The following is a 9,261-nucleotide window of genomic DNA, read 5'->3' as shown; positions in this document are numbered from 1 at the left end:
TCGACAACTAAGCTGGAAAGGTGTTATGACCCTTACTTTCTGAGTTATTGAATTGAGTGATTTGTGGTGGCGAGATGTTTTACAACATGTTTTGATAATGTATATGGCTGAATAGTAGTGGAATTTCTGCAGAGAAGAGTGTGCAATGCTCGCTAAATACATATCTTAGAGGACAGATGATAATATTAGATGTAACACCAGGAATATCGGTGTGAAGTCTGAAAGGACTATACGATCTGTATTTTTTGGAGTACACAGGTATAATTTGTGATGAGTATTTCCTTGATGTTTGTACAAAACGCCACCTGAGACAGGTTGTGTGCATGAAAGTGTAAAATTTAAATAGTATTTACGTATAAGTATGCGAACTGTACATGACTTCTACATGTGCAGGAATTGTGCACTCAATCAGCACAAAATATAAATCAGTTTGTGATAAATCTTAGTGTAAAAGTCCTTCGATTCTTCCTATATTTATGTGAAGCTCAATGTAGTGGGTTGGTCAACCCACAAATGATGGCATAATATTATGATAATATGGTGAATGGTTACCGTGACCATCTAGGATATTAAGTGTATTTTACTGTTGAATATTGTGCTTAGCCTGTTTCAGTCTCATGTATGCTGTAGTAAAAAGCAGGAATATTAATTCTGTGTAAAGGAAGTTTAGCTGACAAGTCTTAGTTCAGCAGATTCTTTCCTGCAAGTTATGATGCTGAAGTAGAGAGTCAAACCTATCAGCTCGTACATGGTGGTACGGTATTGGAAGAGTGGCTATTAAGATGTATCTTGCAAAAAGAACAATTGATGTTACATTACTAATCGTGCATAATTCATGAAAGTGCATGTCAAATACTATGATAAATGATGTTGATATAAATACATGTATCTATAGCTTCTTACGAGCAGTGTGTCGCATGTATAGAAACAATACACAAAGCCCTTAATAAATTCTGTATTACACACATGAATCAGTTACCCAGGGAGCACAATTGTCAGGCAACAAATGAATAAAAAATATAGAAATTGATCTGAATGTTAAGAGTTTGATATATGTAAAGTGAACTGTAATTACAAGTCTGTGAAGCATCATTGGAACATATGGTGTAACCGATATATTTGTTGACACTGGTGAAAGCATATTTTCAGTTTTGACACTGTAATATTTGGCAGGTAGTGAAGTTTTTCAAATAACAGTTGGAAGAAAATACAGTTTTACCCGGTGTTTTTGGTGACATTAATGAAGAATTTTTATTTCATATGTTCGTTGATGCAGATTGAAATATTTCGTCAGTATAGTTTTTTACTGTATATTTCTTAACGTTCCTCCTTGGTATAAGTTGTAATTTAAACATACGTTAGTGTGAGCTGTGAGAGTATGGCTTGAATCAAAAAGTAGTACCGTACTTACGATTAGGTATTGTTTTATAGGCTGTTTTCAGTTTTTCGTTTCACTTATGTACTCTTAACATTTTGTTATTTTATTATTATTTGTGTTCGTAAGGGCGTTGACCAAAATATTTTTTGTTCTTTGTTTATATATATAGTGCATACTTATTCACATTGTTATTAAAATAATGCATCAAATTTGTTATATATATATATATCATAAGTACGGTAGTAATTATAGTGGGAATGGGCCAGATGTGCAATATGTACAATACAAATTAAAATCTCAAACATACTGCAAACAGCATGTAAACAAAACTTTATAAGCACTTTAAACACACTGTTGAATAATAGACAAACCAAATGCAGAGTAACAAGCCACCAAAGCACTTGAGAAAGTCAGTAGAGTAAAAACAAAAATTTCACACAATCACAAATTTATCAATATCATTATCTGGCTGACTAACGTTGTTGGAAAGGAATAGCTCTCTCTTGTCTTCTCCCTATGCAAATCTAAATGCACATGATTGAATTACGCTACCTTTGCTGAAAGCGTTGTTCTTAGTTTTACTTATAACATTGGTAATAATAAGTAATAAAAATAACCATTTTGCAACACTAATGAGCTCACAATACACTAGTAACCATATTCTCTGATTACGAGCACGCTCTGTGAGTTACCAAGTAACAACCCGCCTTCATACCACATGCGGGTGTATGATTGCTTATGCTTACACGCTATGTGATCAGTCTGCAGCTGTATCAGCTAGATAAAAATACGCGAACTACGTAGATTCTCTAGATCTAGGTTCTAACTATGATCTAACCTTTGAAAGCGAAGTTTTCAGTTCTATATATATGACTTGAGGATGTGTTGGAGAAAGCAATTCTATCAAAGTAGTCAGTGCCTAAGACGTGAGGACGAAAGCTAACACTGCTGAAGTCTGACACTGCTTTGTGCTCTGATTGAAAACAAAAATGATAAGCTGTATAACTTACCTTTGCATTGTTTTCAAATTAAGTGTGACCTATTGACATCTAAGGTTGTACTTGAAACAGTGCCAGTTTTAAAACACGCCTTTCAAGAAAACAAAACGAGAGAAAAGAAGAAAATCTTATGTTGATAGCTTTGAAAAGTCTTTGCCCCATTGAAGAGAGCATTACTGTAAGAACAGATATAAGGTTAGAAACAGTAATGCTAAATATACGAAACCATCCTTAACCATTAATACAGCCATAGAAAAGGCTACCACCTTGACTAGACTGAAGAGAAACTATAGCAAAGATATCAGCAAAAGCTAGGAAATTTCTAGAAATAGCTCTAAGAAAAACTACGAGAAGGATAAGCCTAGAACCCAATCACTCTCGAGACTTGGCAACAAGAAAAGCTACGAGAAGGATAGGCATAGAGCACAGTCACTCTGAAGACTTAATACCTAAAAAAGCTGAGACAAGTGTAAAAAAATTTCTAAATAAAAATTAAGTAGTAGGAATGGGAGCACCAAAAGTAAGTATAGAAGATAGGAATGGGTGGGATAACATTACAACACTTGGTGGTTTTTGACATGGTGCAACCTCAAAGTGGTGTGGCCATCGTTCTGCCCATTCCTACTTCGTCTGCTTTTTGTAACTTGATGATTGTTCGAATTAAATGAAAGGTGTTATATTGTTAAATTACTCTGTTGTAAAATTTGTTTCAGCAACCAAGTGTGTATGTGTGTTTTTCTTATAGCAATATCACATTAGGCTATCTGCTGTGTCCACAAAGGGAATCAAACCCATGATTTTAGCCTTGCAAATCCAAAGAATTACAGCTGTCCCACCAGGGGACAAAAACCAAGTACAGAACATGTATATATTCAAATTATGTGACCCTAACAAAATGCATGACACCATAAGGAGATGTTTGATGTCATAAGTGAGACAGAAAGCTCCAATAGTCATATTTTGCTTATGAGAGACATTATCGTTATCTGACTGGTAAGGGGTGGGCCAAAAGAATAGTATCAAAACCTCTGAATTTTGAATATTCTAAATTTGTTGAGCATTTAGACAGGATTAGCTACTGATAAAACTCAATACAAGTCTATAATTTGAGCAAAGTTCAAAGTAAAACACGAAGTAGAAATGGGCAGAATGATGGCCACGCCCACCTTGAGGTTGCACCATATCCAAAAACCACCTTGTATTGTAATGCTATACGCCAATTCCTACCTTGTTTTCTTACTTTTCGGTGCTCCCATTCCTATTTCCTAATTTTTCTTGAAATTTTCTTTACACTTGTATATATTATAAGAGTTTGTTTGTTTGTTGTTAAGCACAGAACTAAACAAAAGGCTATATGTGTTGCGCCAACCACGGGTATTAAAACTCGATTTTTTAGCGTTATAAGCCTTCAAAGCTACCGCTGAGCTACTGGGGCTATCATAGGAACATTTATTTTCTATTATTTTATTTCTGTATTTCTACTTGTGAATAGTTTCATTCTGTATATTTATGCGTGTATTTATTTAATTATATATGCATTTCTTTTCGTTTTTCTTAGTATACCTTATTGAAGATTAACACATTTTATATTTGGATTAGTGTGTATACATCAAGTTAGCATATGTACATATGTATATAAAAAACTTAATATTAAGGTGAGAATGCTCTAGCCACGCGCGCACACACAAACACACATATATGTACAAAGTCTGTGACCTTGTGCTCTATTTTTTGGTTGTGTACAATACTTATATATTTTGATTGCAATTGCCTGTATATATGCATATGGATATATGTAGCATAAGGGTTGTAATGTTCATTTTTAGCTTTGCATTCTGTATTGTTATTTAAGGTTTATTAATGTAATATTGTTTTTATGCAAAAGGACATTCTTGCATTGAATTTTAACTCTTCTTTTTTTATCACGAATCCAGATTTTTTATGGTAAAAGGTTTTATTTTCTTTTATAAAATTTTGTACTTAAAGTTATTGTGTGATATATGTTACCTTTACATGAAAAGTTTTATGCAGATGCTCCATTCCGTTGTTAAAGTGTTATGTTTCTGTGCTACATTATTTATTTTTATTTTTATTAATGTAACTTTGATTTGTTGTTAATGGGGTTTGGTCATTTATCTGGTTTGTCGTGTTTTTTCATGCACAAGAAAAACGGTAAGACAGAGCTGATCCATGGTTCTTGCTTTTTAAATTATTTTATTGGGTTAAAGATTTAAGGCTAGAGATTGCTGAGGAAAGCCTGAACAAAGAAAAGTAGGATGAGGTAATTCGATTTTTTAGCTTAAGAAGGTAAACTGTTTAGTTTACCAATATTTTCAGAATTTCCAGATATTCATGCTTTAAGAATACAAACAGACTTTTGCATATAGAAACTCTGTCTTGTGTATTTCTGACCTATATCATGTGCTAGTTTGTTTGTCACTAAGGTATTTTTAGACGTTTCTCACAGGCGATGTTGAGGGAGATTTATTTTCCTATCTTGTATCTGCATTCTCTAGTAGCATCACCGTGATTGAAAATTCACTATGTCAACCAGTGACGTGGGTATCACCTGCACTTTTAGAGGGATGATGTTATTGTGTCCATGTAATGTCATACTCTCTCTAGTCTAGAACAGATTACCTTCAGAATCCACAGAATAAACCTTCAGAATCTACAGAGTTCGTTTCTGTAATTTAGAAGCATTCGTTTTTTTCTTGTTTTTTTGTTTTGTTTTTTAATGAATAAAGATTGATTTTATTTTGTTTAACATTGTGCCCAGTCTCTTTTATTCAACTCAGTCGAGTCAAATTTTCTGTTCTATTCCGTGATAAATATCTTTGCCATTCCTGCTGTTATTCTCAGTTACTACTCGAAACGCAAAGCAGTGAACCTGAGAATATCATAGACGCAGAAAATATATCAATTATTCGAACATCTGCTCAACATTTCAACCATTTGGAAGCTCAATGGAGAGGTTTTATCGTTCATAATCTTTAATCCTCTAAAGACAATGGAACTAAATAGCCAATGTTATGACGAGGCATCAGTAATGTCTGGCAAAAATGGGGGAGTCAAACCAATCAACCATAGCTTTCGCAGATACATGGATTAGTAGTCCAAACCTTAGTCTCGTTAAAGAACACATCTTTTCACATTTTTAACCAAAGATTATAATTACAAGTTGATAAAAGTATTATTTTGCAAATATTATTTTTTTGGGTTAATGCCCAAATACAAATTGTCAACAGAAATCACTGTAACTGTAAGAAACTATTTTAATTGACAATATCCATAATATCAAATAGAATACATACATTATTACATATTGTTTATTTTTGGGCATCTAAATAAAATTATCAAAATATTAATTATACATCAATTATCACTATGTAACCTATTTTGATACAATACACAATTATCGGCACTTATGTTGGAAAGAATGTGTTTTCCTATCTGAAATTACCAATATAATATTAACTGATAATACTGATTTGAATTTCTGAAACAATAAGATGAGTGCAAAGACATACTAATAATTACACGCTCATATAATATTAAATTATATGCATTAATACATGCAAAGTGAAAGATACGAATTGGAAAATCTAGCAATATTTTTATCATCAGGACAAAACAACTGTATACCACACACTATGATTTATCTGAAAATATAAGTATCATGAAACAAATTATTCGAGAAGTTTAATAATATATCTGTCACAATTTTTTCTAATGAAACTTAAATTTTCCTGCTTGGAAAGCTAGAAACTACAAGTGAGGATGGATGATCCTCATGCAGTTTGTTCGTTTTAATACCAATTTAATTCGCATGTTTGGAAATTTGGCCACAGTTCTATCTACAGCATCATCAAGATCGATGTCTAATACCCTTTGTCTGTGAACATTCAAGATTGCAAGACTTTTTAAGACCACGATATTCCATTGTTGTGCGAAGTGGGCTTTTTATAAGCTTCAGTTTGCTGAAAGTCCTTTCACACCAAGCAGTGGTCGCAAGAAGGGTTAGGGCAATCTGCAGACCCTGGAACAACTCTGTGAAAGTCATGTACAGCGGTTTCAAATATTCAGCAAGTTCAATAATTGAGTCAAATCTTGTGTTATTCCTTGCTTCACCTCCATAAACAAATCTTCCAAGTTCAGTTTATAATGTTCTGCCAGTGGTTTAAGTAACTCACCATTAAGAAAATGCTTTGACAGTGGATCCAATGCTGAGAGTGAACGAAATATGTCTAGTTTGTGGCTGCAGAAACGCCTTTGAAGCTCACTTAGAAACCTGTCAATTGTTGGCAACAATATTAGTCTTAAAGTCAGACTAATGTTGAACTGTATTACGCTTTCAAAGAGAAGACAGTATTACAAAATCTTTCATGTGGCTTGATATGCTCTTCTGTGGTCTATGGCTAGAAATATTTTCTGGCTCTGAGTATGGTGATTTCTTTTGGCAATATTCTGTGGTGACGTATGATAGTCGCCAGCTTTTGCACCATTTCTGTATGCCTGTATTTCTTCCATTAATGTCTCGATCATTTCTGTATGACTGTATTTCTTCCATTAATGTCTCGATCATTTCTGTATGACTGTATTTCTTCCATTAATGTCTCGATCATTTCTACATCCGTTGAATATTCCACTGCAGCATCTTGAAGCAAATCTATAGAACATTTTGCTTCACGCAAGATGTCGGAGAGCATCAGCATGCAGTAGATGAGCTTCTGATCTAACTGTGATAAGATACTGCGAGTATTTAGAGCTCTCTCTCTCTCGGTTATCATCTTTGAGATCTACATCATTCAAAAATGATACAAAGCAGTCAAATCGCTTTCCATTGCTTCAATCGCTCTCACTTGGCTAGCCCAGCGAGTTTCAGAGTAACTTTTAAGCTCAACAAATTTATCAGGTGGATACATGTCTTTCTGGTATTTGATCCACCTGGCATGTACATTTGAACCATTGAGAAAGACATAGCTCATTTGCAATGTTGAGAAAAAATCAGCTACCGGAATGACTGATTTGACTGCATCCACAATGACCAAGTTCAGCTTATGAGTAAGGCAATGTATATTATAGAACCTACACTTGTCACTCATTACACTGGCACCGTCATACCCCCGAGCTATCAAATTTCGTATATCAATTCCACTTGATTTCAACTCCTCCTAGATGTATGTACATAAACTTTTTGCTGCCAGATCCTCTGCTGCTCTGAAACCAATAAATTCTCCATGGATTTCTTCTTCGAAAAAAATACCTAATAACCTAATATTTCTGCAACAGATTCAATATTTCTAGGATATTGCCTTTATTATCCTCATCATTTTTCTCTCTATGTCCCCTTCGTGCAATATTTTGGACCGCTGTTAGTCTGAGGGTATGAGTAATAGTTTGATGCATTCACGATTCTTTCTCACAGTCTCTTTATGTTGTTCATTAATTAGATGTGCTACTGCACTTTTCGCTGTTTTGCTTCTTTGTATGTAGGATATCTGGCTGTACAATCAACGTGTTGTTCTGATTTCGTATGTTTAAGTAGTCGGTTATTCTTATGTGAATCGCCTGTACACTTTTTCCAGCTGTTATAGCTGTCTGATACGAAAGCACTCTCTTCACTTGCTTGTGTTGTAAAAAAGTGTCTAAAAACAAAGAAATAAATTTTGTCCTCACATACCGAAGATTCGATCCATTCATGCTTCACACACCAGTCTGGATTAAAGCGTCGACCATGCGATTTCGGACTTTGAGAAAGATCTGCAGTACCAGGGATGGTCTTTGAGGACCTTGCGGCTGCTTGTTCCAACTATGCTTCATTTCTGTGTGAATCTGACGGATCAGGATAGTCTGAAACAATATCAAGATACATTTTCATGAAAAGATGGCTAAATGTGGAATTAATCCAGATTCTGTTTCGCTTACCCTTGCCATTTTCATTGTCCAGATTTTCGTCCAATATGCCCCACCCAAACACCAACCCTATTTTGTGAATTATAATTGAAAGCAGTCTTTGGCAGATCCCTAGAATTGAGATGACAGCCTAACATGTTGGTTAGATGTGTATCGTATTTGATCTAAGTGGCCGTCCATATTTCATATATTTGAAAGGGGCATTATTTAAGCATGTGGCAAAATTTCATAAATTTTAATATTTGCAGGCTATTAAGTTTTTCAATAATATTTATTATGACGTACACATCGGGAGAAATATTTTTGAAACAGTTTAATAAAACATAACACCTGTTTTGTGTGTGAATAAAGGTCACTCAGTCTCTGCACATATATATATCCATTCTTTGGTCCTGGAGAACTCTTTTCACCCCAAGGAGAACTGCTGGGGAACTCCTAGAGACAACTTTTGACCTAAGGAGAACTGATTTTTAGCTCCCAACATGATATATATAGCCAGTTTACTCACGTGCACCGGCATATAACCACATAAAAGTCGTTTCTTGGTATATTTAAAAGGCCCAGCGGAACAGAAAGTGAGGCTGAGATTCATTGAGAGTGGAACTGAAACTGAAACTCTGTGTGTGACTGAGTCAATGTTTAATGTTCAATGTACCAATCACACTGACGTTTCTAAGATTTTTTATAGGGAGGGGGACAAAGAGTTAGTTGGGGCAAAAGGGAGGGTCGAGTGTTATTAAATAACAAAAGAAACACGCTTGAAGGATTATCATGAAAGTCAAAATTATCTCATGTTTTTCGAACAGCTACGTGATGGTCTGATGCTGTTTCAAATTACCATTAAACCCCTGAGTCTGACCTGATTGAAGATAATTTTTTCGGTTAAATTAACAAGGCCCGCCGACAGGAGGGGCAAAGGTAGCAACTGTCCAGGGTCCCGGGCGAATGAAACCTGGCTATTCCGTAAAT

The sequence above is a fragment of the Limulus polyphemus genome, unplaced genomic scaffold, assembly GCF_000517525.1.
Source record: "Limulus polyphemus unplaced genomic scaffold, Limulus_polyphemus-2.1.2 Scaffold4545, whole genome shotgun sequence".
NCBI lineage: Eukaryota > Metazoa > Arthropoda > Merostomata > Xiphosura > Limulidae > Limulus > Limulus polyphemus.
The sequence above is the reverse complement of the archived record's forward strand: the minus strand, read 5'-3'. Positions refer to the sequence as shown.